The sequence below is a fragment of the Molothrus aeneus genome, chromosome 2 (genome assembly GCF_037042795.1).
Source record: "Molothrus aeneus isolate 106 chromosome 2, BPBGC_Maene_1.0, whole genome shotgun sequence".
In the NCBI taxonomy this organism is placed as follows: Eukaryota; Metazoa; Chordata; class Aves; order Passeriformes; family Icteridae; genus Molothrus; species Molothrus aeneus.
In genome coordinates this window covers 4,117,217-4,133,528 of record NC_089647.1, presented here as the reverse complement: position 1 = coordinate 4,133,528, position 16,312 = coordinate 4,117,217, and the positions used below count along the sequence as shown (strand labels likewise).

The window sequence follows — 16,312 nt, the reverse complement described above, 5'->3', positions numbered from 1 at the left end:
ATCAACAAACCTAACTTACCGTTTACAAGACCACAGGATGCAGAATTTTTCTTTGACATAAGTACTTTACATCACTGAATCCTTTCTATTTTCTCATAAATAGTTTCTGTGTGAAAACTACTTTTCCATCTCAGAAAAAAAAAAAAAAAAGGTATTTCCTCTCCAGGTACATTGGTCATTTCAAAAGTGTATTTTTTTCAGGAGTGTACATTTATTATCATTCTCACTGAACTCTTTGGAGAGAGAAAAGCAGTATATGCAAAGTGCCACTAGATGGTAGAAGGAGGCAGTCAGTAGAGCTGAGCTCACTCAGCAGAAGTTGCTTTCAACAAGCAGTAATAGATTCTGCTCAGTGTTATAATTGTATTTCTGACTGAAACAAAAGAGGAAATGAACTAGAACGTCCATTTGGCAATGAAGAGAGGCCACAGTTAAAAACAAGTATGTAAATCTCTGCTAATTTGCTTTGAATGTATGAAAAATTATCTGAGTCTTGTTGAGGCCTGACTTTGGCTGGTTGAGAAGCTGTTTGTTCTACCAATAAATTGTTCCAAATCCAGGCTCTGTGTCTGGGGATGTGCCACTCAGCCACGCTCTCCTTGCTGATGGAAAATGCATGGTTAACATTTATATTGTATGAAAGTGGCCAAGATGTCCTTTGGACATTTTTACATCTTTTTGCAGCTGCTTTTTCAAAGCCTTTCCTTCCTTGCATTTGGTAAATCACTTACTGATTTAAGCACTAATAATGTATTTTTTATATTTTTGCCCAAGTATCTCCACTATGTGCCTTTTCTTTATCCATTATCCTGGTGCTCAGATCACTCATCTGGCACGTCAGAGGTGCAAAAGACTTTGTGCCTCACCTGCTGCCACCTGCCCTCACCAGCACTGCAGTGTGTGATGCCCTTGGTCCCCTCCTGGTACAGCTGTTCCACTTAAGAAGCAATTAAAAATGCTTTTTAGGAATGTGACTGAAGAAACAGAGGGACAAAAGAGAGTTGTAACAGGAAATTCTCCAAGGAAAGGCCACATTGATTTGTCTCTTCTCCAGGAAATATTTATTTATACTTTCTAAAGAAATTGGGTAAGAGCACTTGGTGTTTGATCTCCCAGTCTGGTTTCAGTGGTCTTTTCATGGAATATGCAAGGCCAGGCTCCCTGAGGTAGTGGAAAAATCAGCTATTGAATGCCACAAATGTGCACCTTACACAAACCAAAAGGATGCATCTGACAAACAGAGAGTTTTAGGGTCTAACTGTAAAAGATGCTCCAAAAATATCTCTTCACACCTCAGAGTTATGGGCCTTGTCCTTTCTACTGGACTGGGTTTAGTTCTTATATACATTTTATCACCAAACTTATCTAATTCCATCCTCAGGCAGATTCCTGTTTTGGTGAGTTTTATTAATAGTTTATTTTTTTTTTTAATTTTAATGAAATTCTTATGTTAATAATTAAATATCTAGTTGTAGGTAAAAGACAAAATTATACACCTGAATCAAAGGCATTTGGATATTTATAGATTTTACTTTTAATACTTTTAAAATAGTATGGATAACATAACAGGAAAACTATCTTTACACTGTATCCTTTTCTTAAATCTGATTTTGTATTCTCAAATGATACTCAAAAGAGAGGGCACATCTTGAGCAGTGTTTGCAGCTAGATTTGTGACTCCTGGCTAAATAAAAATGAGTTTTAAAGAATCTTATCAGACTCTATAACTACTTTCATGACACAGCTTCACTGACTGATCCCTTTTGGACTGAAACAGTAGCGGCTCATTGAGTGTGAAAATGAGAATGAAGAATAGAATCTTAACAAAATTCAAGGCAGTTCACTTTCAAGGGCATAAGATGTGTTCAGAGTTGTAATGTAAAATGAAACACTTTTGTGCTGGCTCTAAAAACCTCTAAAATTTTTACAATGGATTCATCTCATGTATGAAATAGTTATATTCATGAAAATGTGAATTTCAATACTTAATTATGGTTGCAGAATATATTTTTATGCAAAAAAAGTTGTTTTATTTATTTGAAAGGCATTCAAAAGGTGGAGATTGCAATATGAGTACCTTAAGGAACATGTATGACTGAACAGTAGTAATAGCTGCTCATGCATAATAAAAGAACACCTAAGGTTTAGAATGGCTGAAAATATATTTCCTGTTTCTGATTAGAGTAATAAACAGTGTTACTGAGTGTTACTGATATTGGATATGCTTTTTTATATTTTAATCTAACTGGGGAAATAATAAATGTAATACTTACTGTTTGCAAAATGCCTCACCTTCAAATTAAGATAATTGATAAATCATCTACATTTTGCTGCTATAGCAATGAGATTTCTCAGAGCTGCCTATGTTAGAAAGCCCTTTTTGCTTTTAGGTTATTTTCTCTCTCTCTTTTTTTTTTTTTTTTTTTTTGGGGAGGGGGTGGGAAGGAGGGGCAGAATGGGTGTTAGGAAACAAATTGTTTTTCTGCTTCATCTCATACATTAATAATGATATCAGCGATAACCTAATTTTGTTTTCACACAGTGAAATAACACTAACTCCACTGTTCAAATAATTAGAATTCAGCCTTTTTTTCCCTGTATGCTGCCAGCTGAACAGTGCCTATCTCCTGATTTTTTTTTGTGATTGTAATTTAATAAGCAATTTTACCACACAGCATAAGACTCCCCTTGGAATTACAATATTAGGTTCACATTGCTTAGCTTGTAGAACTGTTCAGAGATGAGCCCTTGAAATGAAATTTACCCCCTCAACCACGCCTACTGAGACACTGGCTTTCCCTGCAGAATTGACAACAGCACAGTTTGCCACCCATTTAAAGGCAGGACTGGAACTCCGTGGTGCAGAACACCTCATTCTTTACCTCAGGCTACGCATGAGAGAGAGACAGTTCCTCACCAAGTGCCATCTCTGAGCTCACACCACCAAAAAGAGCTTATGATGTCTTGTGTGGCCACAGCTGCATTTTTGCTTTCTCCAGTTTGATTTTCTTTTCCTATTGTACATGTTAGACATGTGTTTAAAAGCAGGAGGCATTAACAGTTCCTTTAATTAAAAATCTAACCATATTTCCAAACTCCAGCAGAACAATGTAGCTGGCAGGTACAGCTCATGATTCTACCAAAAAAAAGGTGGGGATGCATCAGCAAGCTCGAAATGTGTGATGTGAAGAAACAAAAGAGGAAGCCTTTGTGATCTCAGAACTTCTGGCATGCCCTGGGAGCTGATTAAAGTGAGGAGCGATAGCACTGAGAGCCTGAGGTGAAAAACTGAAGGCAAGGTGTGTGTGAGCAGCCAGCAGCAAACCCAGCGAGTGCATCAGGCTGACTGTGCCCCAGAGGTGTGAAAAATGCCTTTTTTTTGTGGAAAAGCCCCTTCTGCATTTCCTGGAATGACAGACACTTCAGAGGGACTGTCACACTGCTGGCTGCAGGTCTCCCAAATGCTGAGGTGCAAACCCATCAGATCCAGATGCACAGGCATCTAGAACTGTCTGATTTTGGGAAAAATATGCTGAACTGTGTGCACTGTTAGTCTGATCTGGCACAGGAATTCCTGTGCATCTGTCAGTTACTGCTCCTTCATGTGCAGTGCCACTGAATCGTGCAATCACTTTCCAAGACACAAGCAGAGCACCTGTCTTTACCTCAGTGACAGAAACAGGGGGAAAAAAGAACTTCAGAGTGAAGAGAGACACGAGTAATGAAAGAGACTGGTTTTAAATATTGGACATAATTCATCATTCTGTACAAAAACCTTCTGCCACTTCACTAGAGTGATGCTTTTATTTGATGCTCAAATTTTTCATGTGCAATGCTACAAGTAGTCAGAATTTAACATCCTCAAATCATAATTTAGAACTATTCAGTACTATCAACAGTCTTCTGCTGTGCCTATTGAAAAGTGCCTATTGAAATACCAGAGAAACTACATAGCAAGATAACTAAACTGCTCTGCAAAAGCATTTCAGAATTTGTGCTCATTATGCCAATTCCAGTTGGTTCTACCAGTCTCATTTCACTCAGAACTGAAATGAATAAACCCCTCTGAATTTCAAAAAGACTGAATTTGCTTTTAATCTCTGGGAAAATATTAATTTTCTTTCAAAAGAAAAGATTGTCCTGATTAACAATGCTGAAGTTAGATATGTGGAACTTGATTTCCCCCCTAAGTTAGCTATTCAAATTTTCAGAACAAGTTATTTAAGGTTTTGAGAGTATGTTAATTTTAGTGGCTGTTAACCTCTACACTGCACATCTATTTGTGTCTTCCTAAAGAGGGAAAGCTCTTGATGGATGGAAGGAATCAGCACTGAAGATACTGGCAGAATTACAGCAGACAAGATAGAATGCCTGTCCAGAGATCATCAGAAATACTTCACATTAACCAGCAGAGGTGAATCAGGGTGCTTCTCCAAAATACTCCACACCATCCTGTCATTTCGTCTTCCTGAAGGCCATGAGATGGATGACCTGAGTAGTGCTGCACACATATGCAAACCTCCAGCAAGGCAGATATATCCTACCCTGTCACCTTTTAGCTCTGACTTTGCTAAAATTCAAAGAATTATGAAATCAGAAACACTCTCTAGTACAGTGGAGATTCTCATTAGAAGTGGCAGCAGCATTCATTTCCTTTGAAACAAAGCCCTTCAGCAGCCCCTTGCCCTTCAGCCCCTCCCTCGAGGCACTGATCCTACCTTGGGCTGAGAGATAGTAAGAAGGCTGAGAAAAATGCATAGTTCTGACCCTCAAAATCCACATAAGTGAAATGGCAGAGATTATTTTTGACCATTTACATCTATCCTGCCTTCTTATTTTCTTGACAGGGCAGTTTAAGGAACATTATACAGTGACAAAGAACTCCCAACAAGTGGTTGATACCATTGCCTCTTGTCTGTGTAACTAACTGGATTATACATCTTTTCTTGTCAGACAGGATGCCTTTATCTACAAGGTGCTCGTTGAAAATAGATAAGTTTTTTACCAGAAATATTAATTCTAAAATATTTGTTAGGTTTGAAAATTAATTCTAGGCCAGGCAGGCTAGTGAGGACTGCTGATGTCCTCCGAGTGCTGGTGAGAACCAGTCAAGTGTGCAAAGACAAATAAACACAAGTATTTTGTAAAACTTCTTTGAGACTGGTTTTTGAAAGGTAATGAGGAGTCTCACACTATTTTAGAGAGTGGGACTTCACATTTCTTTAGGATTAAGAATGCATTTTACAGTATTGTGTGCTTGGCTCTTGGTCACAGAGAAACCCTTTCCTCTTCTGAAATTAAATATGGGGAGCATGTATCTCTACCAAACCCAGTTTAGAAACTACAGTGCTATTTGACAGTAAGGACAGGAAAAAAAGTCATTTTTTCTTGAAACTAATATTTCTGGCAAAGATGTATCTCTTCTCAAGAGCATCAATTTCAAGCTATCTGCCAGCTGTGTCAGCACAGCTCACATTACAGCCGTAACCAATTTCTTGAGAGTTACTCCTCCAGAGTCCTTCAATCTGCACATCCAGCCCATCCACTTTGCTTACACAAGGAGTCCTACCAAAGTCAATGGATAAGGTGAAAAGGATTTTTTTTTGGTTCTGAGATGCTTATTTGAAGGATGCCTTACGTTGCACAACTCTGCAACAAAGGAATTTGCTACGTGGTCCATTCTTCCAGCAGAACTGAATTACCAAATACTAATATTTCTCTAAACTCAAGTAATTTAAGTTGAAAACAAAAAAGAACTTACCAGGCGCTATCTTTTCTTAAAAGCATCAAGTAAGGCTCCTCTCTGAAATGATGCCCCTGCCTTGCCCAGGGCTTCATGAAGTATTTATTATTGGATCAAAAATAAACTGTTACCATGCACTGCTTGAACACTGGATGTTATTATCCATCATTAACGATTTCACAGCTAGTGATTTCCACACTCGTATCGAGCTGACATGCACAGCAAACACTTCCTAAGTTTCAGGAATCAAGTGGCCTCTCTCTGCACTGCCACAGTGCCCAGATAATTCATTCCTCTGCCCTGCCCCTGAACCCTGCTGTAATTCCTTCTCTACCACACCATTTGAAGTGGCCAGTAAAAACTCAGAAGCATCCGGGAGCTCGGAAAGTGAGAACAAACTGAAATGGATCTAAGTGTAAAATTAACACCATATAGGCTATAGTACTGTCTACAGCAAACATTTTCATATTCTATTATTTGGGATGCTGTTCTCGAGAGAATGTAGGAACCTAGATATGAATTAACATACAGCTTGCTCTTATTTACCTAGGGTTTCTTCAAAATTTATTCCAGAAACAAGTTGGAAACACCATGAAAATTAGGCTTCTCTTCTGAGAGTTGCAGTGCCACACATGGATGATGATCAGAATTATTATGAGGCTGAGCTACTCTGCAAGTATCACTGCTTTAGTTTTCATCCCAGCTACATCAAGAAGTGCAGAGGAGAATTAATAGCTTAGTCACTGATGGATTACGTTTTCTGCTCACATTTTTGTGAGGTCACTTCTCATTTTATCCTGAAGGAGTTGGCTGGTTATTTAAGTTTCAGTCAATTCATGGATAAGTAGCTGGTCAAAAGATGGGAAACAGTCAGGAAGAAAAGGTCAGTTTTTAGAGTGGCACCCCCAGAGATCAATGCTCATGTCCTGCTGGCAGTGTATGCAGAATCTATAATACAGGCTGAACTAGGAACATCTAAAATTGTTCTAGAAATCCAAAAGCATTCATGGCAGTAAAGATGATGAGGATTTACCACAAAAGTTTGCTGAAGAACCTTATGATACTGAATTGAAAAATGATAAAAATGTCACAAAATTAAGTGTTATAGTGATGCACACAGATTAAAATCCTCCTGAGTTTACATAACAAATAACACAACTGTACTAAGCTGTCATGAAACAGATCTTGTGGTTACAGCACAGAGTTGGCTCTATAACAATATCAACCCTCTGCTCAAAAGCAGAGTGAAGGGAAAAATGGAATGAAATTGTAAAAATAATCAGGAAAAGGAGGAAGCACAGCACTGTTGAAACTTAGGATATTCCTGCCTATTGCTTACTGATCAGTCTTGATCCTTCATTCCAAAAGGACGCATTGAAACTAACAGACAGAATAGGTGATAAAAGGTACAGAATAAAATAAAGTAAGAATGGTCTATAAAACCCTGAATATAATGGATCAGATAATAGATGGAGAGAATAGACCCAAAGTACATCAAACATAAGTGGAAAGCAGCAGATTAAAAATGTTAACAAAACAAATTTTAAGAGACACATTGCTACAGGATGTTACAGACTCTAAAAATCCAAACCTTTCCAAAAGCTACTAGGTAAACTTACAGGAGAAATATTTGTGAAGGATATTACATACAAAGACCTGCCTCTGATTTAAAGAAGTCTTTGAGCCACACTGCTGAAAGCTCAATAACCTGAACTGAGAATGCATCGTGTGCACAGCATGTGCACTTATTACAGAGAATCAGGAATTCCTCCTTGGAATCTCCTGCTTGTTTGCTTTTTGGATTCATGCTTTGGAGCTCACAACCATTGCAGCTGTCTCAGTTAGGCCTTTACTCTCTTCCCATCATCTCAGTTTGTTTGCAGGTGAAATATAAGCACACTGTTAACAGTGTCGCTGGAAAAGAAGTTAATGATGCACATGTCAACAGCATTCTGGGGGAAAAGAAGGTTAAAAATATTAAAAAAGTTAATTTTAAAGGAAGTCATCTGAAGTGAGGTGTTCTTTGATGTGAAAGAATGTAACTGTAGATGGGTATCTGAAGCATTATGAGTAATTTTTTGTTGTTGGTTCTATGACTACATTCCTATGTCTCTACCATGTTTATGGATATCTTTTGTGACCAAACCTTTTGAAAAAAGGAAATAATCAATTCTACTCTTAGTAAGTTTTAGCAAAGGAGAAAGCACTGCATACTAAGGACAAGAATCTGTAAAAGTATTGCCCTGAGAGTGGGGGCTGACTCCTGGATGAGCATGTGGAGGTCTTATGCTTGCTCCACAGAGACGCAACACTATCTTGTAAAGATTTTAGTATCAAATCTTTCATCAGCAATAAATAATTGGCTTAGGAGGAAAAAAAAGGAATAAAAGTATTCCCAGACTGCTGGGAATCATGCAAGTTTCATGTCTAAATCATCCCATGCTGCATAAAAATATGGTTCATATATTGAAGGGGAGATGGGAGAACAGCTGCTGATGAAGGAGAAGCAGCTGAGTCCAGGGCCATGGATCAAGAAGCATGACAGGGACCAGGGATGTGTCAAACACTGAGCCCTGTGTCCTGCCTTCCCCTCTGGGGACAGAGGGACAAAGACAAGGAAGGCTTTGCCAAGGCAGGGTGGGCAGTGAGGTTCAGCAGAGGAGAGGGTGGTAACAGCCATTTTCCCACAACAGGCCAAAATGCTCCCAGTGCCACCCTGCTGGTTTTCCACAGAAACAAAGTGCACAAGCCCCAGCTGCACCCCAGCGCATCTGTCTGCCAGCCAAGCCCAGGGAATTTAAAAAGCATGGCTGCTGGGAAGGCAGCATGGGAAAGACATCCAAGGCTAGGTCAAATCACCTCCACATGGTCTCTAGTGTCCCTTTTGGCACTGTCACCTGCTCACTGAGGTGCATTTCACTTTAGGAAATGCAGGTCTCCCACTGTCTTGTGTCTGCCAGTTCTCTGCAGAGATCTCAGGGACCATTGGACCTTTACAAATACACAGCTGGTCCCTTGCCTAATTCCGATGTGTTTAATGAAAACCAGTACCAAGCAAAGGAGAGAGAGCCTGTATTTCTCCTGCTGGAAGACCTCAAGATGCTGCTGTACTTCTGGTCCAGGCAGCAGCTCCATGGCCCATCAGGTTGCACAATTTCAGGCACAACACAAGTTGCCCAGCTGGCAAATATTTGGGCTACTGGGGAGACAGGTATAGAGATGTGGAATAGCTTATGAGCAATTTGATATTGCATGAGGCCACAGGAGCATGGGAGGGATCTAAACTTTAGCAGGGAAGTGGAAGAGCACAGCAAGAAGCTGAAGGGAGGTATTGTGATGGTGTCTGGGGAGATTCTCAGAAGATCAGAAGCTGTGCTCTATTATAGAGGTTGCAGAAGGCAGCCTGAGAACCAGGGTACCTGTGGCATGAAGATACAGCTGATGTCTCTAACAGAGCACTAGGACACAGGGCTTTATTAAAAGAAATAAAAGAAATAAATTTTTCTCTCTCCTCTGACCCTGGAAGGTATCCCACAGATTCACAGATTTTTTCTGAGCAGCAAGAGACACACAAGGATCATGGAGTCCAGCAGAAGGTGCAACACAGTGTTGTCAGACTGCACAAACACAGATGAAATGTATCGCCAAAAAACTGCCAAAGAAATGAATGTACAAGAGGAGTTTTCAGTCCAAGCAAGGGCTGCTTCACAACAAAGCTTCTCTGATGTTTCTATCTGGTGTAGTGACACAGTGGCAGCGTCCATAGATCATTTCAGTGTGGCAGAATGCAAATTGTTGAATAATAGGATAACCATCTGTTGGATGATGAATAGTTTGGCGCAGGACTGTGGCCAAGCCTTCCTGCAGATACCCACATTGACCCAGATCTCTGCCAGCTGCCTGAGCAAAGGGCACTGAACATCAAGCTGGTTTCTATGTCACGCTCATCTGCAGCTCACCAGAGCACAGCCCTGACTGTTGAGCCTGATGGCAGCTCCAGTCACACCAGTGCCAAGGCCAGTTTCATACTGGTCTTTGTACTGGTCTAATGTTGGCTTACAGACACTGAGGATCTGCTTCTGGCCTTTACAACAGTCACACTCCTTAGTACTGCACTTCCTAGACTTTTGTAGTTTTTCCTGTATCTTGGCATACTTTAATTTAGGCTGTTTGTGAATTGTGGCACTGGAATACCTTTTGTTCCATAAGTCAGTTTGATTTACACCTTGTTATCCCCAGATGACATAAAACTTTGAGTTTTTCTCATGGTGCATCATACTAAATCATCATCTGAATGGGAATAACATATTAACATAATTTATCATTCCTGTACCTTGCTCAGGGGATATTTTACTTTATCCTATAATACGTCACTTGCATGACATAGGAAACACTTTGATGAAGAAGTACTTGGATATCAAGGCCAGGTTGGATGGGGCTTAGAACAACCTGGGATAGTAGAAAGGGAGATCTCCCCATGGCAGCAGAGAGGGGAACTACAAGATCTTTAAGGCCCTTTCCAACCCAAACCATTCTGTGATTCTATCACTATTCTATGAAATCAAAGTTGCCACTGGTGCTAGATCAGCTGTAGTTTATTTTATAATGACATCCTCTAAGCAGTTGGAAGTCTTGCATTACCTTCATAAATTCACCACAAAGCTTCATCAAAGTAGCTGAAAATTGACCTTTTAGAGTGTCTCTATGAAAAAAAAAAAATCCAGCACATTTATTTTGCTACAAAAAAAAAAATCTACCTAGCTCAAAAAAGTAAGTTTTTTAAAAATCATTATTTTTAATTTAGAAACATTAATTTAGAAAAGGTAGATTTTCAAATGACGAAGCTTCTTAAAGCCCAAATTTGCTGAGAGACAGCAATTCAGAAATTTTAACAATTGTCAGCATTCGGGCACAGGTGCATGGCAGTCATGCTTACATGGAAACTTGCATTATATATGGGTGCAACTTCTGCAGGAAGCATCTTTTTGTGCTACAAAATCATATGTACTGACAGTTTCTTCTTTTTCAATCATCTGAGTTACATTTATATACTGAAAAATGAACATATGCATATATGAATATAAAGATAGGAAATGGATTTCCAAATCTCTGGTGGACAAAGAAAGAAACGCATTGCAACAGTAAGCTCTAGCACAGCTGTGCCTGCAGCATCTGAAGGCAAACTCCTTCAGGCAGAGTAAACCAAAAACATTCAGCAGAACTTAATGACATTTTAGGAAAATGCATTTTTCTACTCAGCCTCTAGATAGTTAACATCCTACTCTTTTGCTCCCACTTGATTTCTGCATTATGACCTTGTATATACTTAAGGAAATTAAAGCCAAATTATTTTGATGGCAACAAAATTATGGAATACTAATGCATGGTTTTGATTTCTTGTTCTTAAGGTATTTTGTGTAAAGTGCTAAAGTTCAACCTTATCTTCAAAATCTGCATCACTTGAAAAGAAAGCAACCCAGAATGCTAATCAAGACAATACTTATTTTCACACTCACAACAAAGTAGGGTGTATTTTATAACAAATGCATTCCTCAGTTGCTTGGTTTTGGTGTAGACTGGAAATTCCTGGAGCAGCCTGGTGATCATTCTCAGCAATTCCCAAGAAACTTTAAAAATCCTGTGGAAGAACTGAAGGAAGAACTTGAATCTTTCAGAGGATGGGGATCATACTTTCACCCAGTAAAACAGCTCTATCAGGATGAAAAACCTTCAGAGAAAGTCAGAGTTCAGTGATTTAACTCCACCAAAAACAACACTGGAAAGAAGCCACCATTCCTTATCAGCAACTTCAAGAACATTACTTGATTTATTCCAGGTACCAGAGAGCTGACTAATTACAGCCTTAAGAATGTGCTCTGGGAAATTGATACAGATCAGTGCTCTATCTTTAAATTCCCACACCTTCTGGAATACTCTCTGAGACTCTCCCCGTGACTACAGCATCAATAGCTCTGGGGCATGTATTCTTCTAACCAGTGAAAAGTAGATTAGGCTGCACTTTTGGCATAACTCAGCTTAATTAAAAAAAAGACCACAACAAAGTAATGCCCTCTATCCCCAATCACAAAAGAGTTAATGAAAGCAATGAACAATCCTTTTTTCATGTATATTGCTTTTTGCAATATACACAGTGTTTCCATGGACTAATGCCATAGCATTTTATTGCACATTTGATCTTTTTTAGTGCTTCAAAATCTTTCAGTTGTATAAAATTTTCAGCAGTGGAATACAGACAATTGCTGCTTCATTAAAAATGTATAGCAAAAATAAGCATGAGTACACTTAAATAATTTTGTTTATTTTGGTACTTGAGGGTTGAAAAGCTCAGTGTTGAAATTGCCTTCTTTAGATTCATGATAATCACAGCAAATGCACCATACAAAACCTCAAGTCAGATAAACAATCTTGTTTTTGTTTTGTTGCTCAATTGTCTTCACAATTCCCTAAAAGCCTATAAAGGTGTTTTTTTCAGGTATGCTGACCAATAATGATTTTTCCAAGCAGTGTAACCAAATATGCAGAGTTGTTTTTCACGCTTCATATTTTATGTGTATTTCCAAAAACAAGAGGTGATTTTGCTGAAATGATTAAACATGAAAATGGTGCAGTAACACTGCTCAGGCATTTTGCTCCTCAGCATCTTTTGCAGCTCCCAACTAACTACTCTCATGGCAAACCTCTGAAGAACCTGCTGTCTCCATTCCACAGTGGGAGAAACAAAGACAAAAGTTGAGGACCATCAAATATTCTGAATACCTGCAACTCCCACTGGCAATAACTGGATTTCTGGATGCTCATTGTTACTGAAACCAGGCTGTAAATGATTTATATAGTTAAAACAGCAAGGTGTAAGAGAAGAATCTCTGAAATAAAGTTTCAGCTTATGCAGTTGCTAGGTTCCTGGGCTGTGCCTTCATCTCACATGTGACTTATAATAGATTTTTAACTTGTAAAAATAGAGCAAAATAATGGTCTACTACTATGAATGCTTATGTGGGCACCTTTCTCATTTGCAGTGGGTTCACTTCAGTAAAAATCCACATACAGATTTTAAAGAGTGAAGTAGTTATAGGCAAATTACTAATTTGGTATGGAAAAATCACAATTATTCTCAGTATGCACCTCACCAGGAAAGGATAAACTATGTGAATCAACAAAAGGTATTACCTCTAACAATTCCACCTTGGAACAATCTTTATAATGCTTACGAGTCCTGCATTATATTCCACATGCAATGGAGAAATGTTGCTGAAATTATTAAGCCACAGAAACACACATAAACTTCTAGGCTGTTAAATAATGAATCATACTGACTATAATAAATCAAACCTTTTCCTCAGTGCAACACTGTGTTGCATGTCCCAAAGTACAGCAGTGTTGATCTCCTACCTCTGATTTTGTAAACACTACAAAACCAGCAGAATGGCATTCAAGCTCTAAGATCACACAATCTGTTCTATTTTCTTAATTTCTCTTTTTCTGTTATTCAGCTTGCATGCTAACTTTCATAATGGAAATTCAGTTTAATATTTCAGGCTTGAATTTGTTTTGAGTTGTGTGTTTTTTTTTTTCTTTTTGTGTGTGTTTTCTATTAAGTCTTATTCCTCTTACCATTAATTTGATAAAACACACATCAGCAATGTTAGGCTGCAGGAGGAAATGTTGGGTTTCTTGTGTTGCTCTGGGACTTGTCATTGAGCCAAACTCACAGATGTTCCAATGAACACACAGCATTTGGTCCATTTCTAGGATAAACATCAGAGTTTGCTTTATCCACACTGTCATGACCCTGGATAAGTAAGCAGCAAGATCAGCTAAGTCCCCTCACCTACGCTCTACTTTTGAAAAGCTGACACAAAGCAGGGAGCGAAAGTGAAAGAGGCAAAATTAGGGGAAAGGGAAAAAAATCCATGCGATTTTCATGCCTCATCCCAGAAGATTTCCTTCTTTGAAGATCTGTTTATTGTTTTCCCTGTTGTGACAAGATACATATTTTCTTACAAACAACAAGGCAGGTAGAAGTAGGAAAAACTGTGAAGGTATATTTAGCAGCTGGATAGAAATGTGATGGCTCATAAGTGCATGAATAACCCTCCCAGAACCCTCACGGGGTCTCACCAACTTCTGTTGTGCTCCTGAAAGATCCTGGCCTATAAAAACTTAGTAAGACAGAAACCTGGGAATTGGTATTTTGAAGGACTCTGACATAAAGAAAAGAACACATGTGCCTACATGAAGGAATTGCTCATGAGCAATGAACAGCTTGGTCCATGGAGATGTCAGCAACACAGCAACTGCAAACAGAAGTGTGTGACGCCAGTGGAACCTGCAGGAACACAGCAGCTGGGAGGTGCCATTCACATGGGCTATAAAACTGGCCTTGCACAGCCAGCAGCAAGAGTTGTGTGCATATTAGCTATGAAAAATAGCTTTTTTAGCATCAGAAAATCTATCAAAGTACACATCTCACACATCTAGTTCCAGAGTAAGATCTTGGGTGTAGAGAGGTAGGTTTCTCATAAATGCCTGTGCCAGACTAATCTCCCATGAAAAAAATTATGCCCAACTGGAAAATGTTCATTGTATTTTGTATTTGTATTTTGTATTTTGAACAAGTACTTTGAGGGGGAATTTTTAAGAGACACGTCTTTAAGGTTTTTTGTGAAAAGCACCAGTATTTCAGTGCCATGATCACTCCAGCAGCTGAAGCTTCCCAAACAAAGAAAACTCAGAGTAAAATCACCCATTCTGACAAGTGAGATGCCAGCAGTTTGTGGGGCCCAGCCTGTGTGTCTGCTGTAATTAAATTTGCACACAAATTGAAGCAAGCAATGAAATAGCTATTTCTCTTAATGGAACAGACCTTCTGGGCAAAACTTTCAGAGGCTGAGGTAGTCATCTCTATTTTGATGAATCTTTGGCATGCCACATCAATCTTTACTTAAAACTTTGTATGAGCTTTGGATATTTCTATTTTACTGTAGAGATTAGCAAAGAACATCCCATCATGTACAGCTGACTAATACAAATACTTTTTTGCTACTTGCTATGTCAGTCATCCAGTCAGGAGATGGAGCAATAATAGAATTCCCTTTTTAGAACAGGAAAAGGGCAGCAATCCTGTAAGATGGATATTTTCATTTTTCTTTGGGTTTTTAGGTGAAAGCCCTGGGGGAGGCTCTAGGTTTCCTGCAGCTTTACTTCTGAGGCCCCTTTGCTTGGGCTGCCACTGACCCTGCTCAGGGAGGGACACAGAAGGGAAGATGTGGCAGGCAAGAGACAGCCTTGAAAAGTTTGTGATGATCTGGCAGCCAAACCTCAGAGAGGAGAGGAAGAACTTTCTAGAGATGAGAAGGTACAGTTCATGAAGTCCCTGACTAAGCCTAACCTTCAGGCAAGATCTGCATTTTTTTGCCCAAAGTTCTGGCTGACTCAGGGTCCTGTCACAAGTCTTTTTTTCCTCAACTTCCAATAGGGACTTAAAGTCCTGATGAAATTAAAATATTTAACCCTGAAACCTGGTATCTTCTGCATGTCAAAATGACCCTTTAGATGATTCTGTCACATACCAATGGGATATTACTATTCTGTGGAATTAGTTGTTGCCAAAAATACGTACAAGCCCCCTCACTGTTCTCTCCTAACTAAGCAGCACATGTTATTTGTGGTCCTATTTCTGACAGAGGCCAAATGTTCTATATGCAATTGGAAAAAAACCCCACAAACATATTAAAATCTCAACAAATGCTGAAGCTATGGATGCCAGCATATTTATTTCAAGAAGAGTGTAGCAGATCTGCTAAACAATTTATGAGCATGACAGTTTCATGAACTTTTGGCAGCTCTTTTAGAAAAGACTGAAAAGAAAGTCTGCACACACAGTGTGCATTCATTTCATTGAATAATTTACAGTTTATTGTGGTGTGGGTTTTTTTCCCCTTTTATTCTATAAACTGAGCAAATTTCAGAAGAAATACTGTGCAATGAAATATATTCCTTTTGTTAGTCACAGCTGTTAGGTGTATCTTTGTATTTGCTCCCTTTTTTCTATACCTGCTTTTATTGTGACACTGCTGTACCATGAAAAAAAAACAGAATTTGATCAAGAGACTAAAGGAATCCCAGAAAGTTTTTCAATCTTTCTGATAAAAAAAAAGGGCCTAGTCCAAGAAAGTTATTGCTCACAAGAAATAATCCATTTATATGGTACAAAGCACACCTTCCTGTTTCAGTGGCAATACCTGCATCAGCCTGTCTCCAGCACAAAGGAACAAGGGGCAGAGATGAAATCTTGATTAGCAGACAGGAAAGGCCAGACTCACTACAAAAACAAGAACAGAAATGCTGCTGGCTTACTCTAGTGCAAGTACAAGAGAAAGCCAAGAGTTATTCCAATTAGCACATGGAATAAAATGGCCATTTTAACCTGGCAATTCAATACCCATCTCTGATCCTAAAGCCAAGGGAGACTGTGGCAATCCTGCTTCCATTTTAACCCAAAGGAGCTGGCTATAAGAATATTTTTACATGACATATTAAACTGGAAAT

General features: G+C 39.0%; 1 protein-coding gene across 3 annotated transcripts in view; it reads right to left on the bottom strand.

Moving 5' to 3' along the window:
* EPHA6 (EPH receptor A6) overlaps positions 1 to 16,312 on the bottom strand; it is a 372,264-nt gene that overhangs the window by 21,346 nt on the left and 334,606 nt on the right. The gene's annotated exons all lie outside the window — the stretch shown is intronic.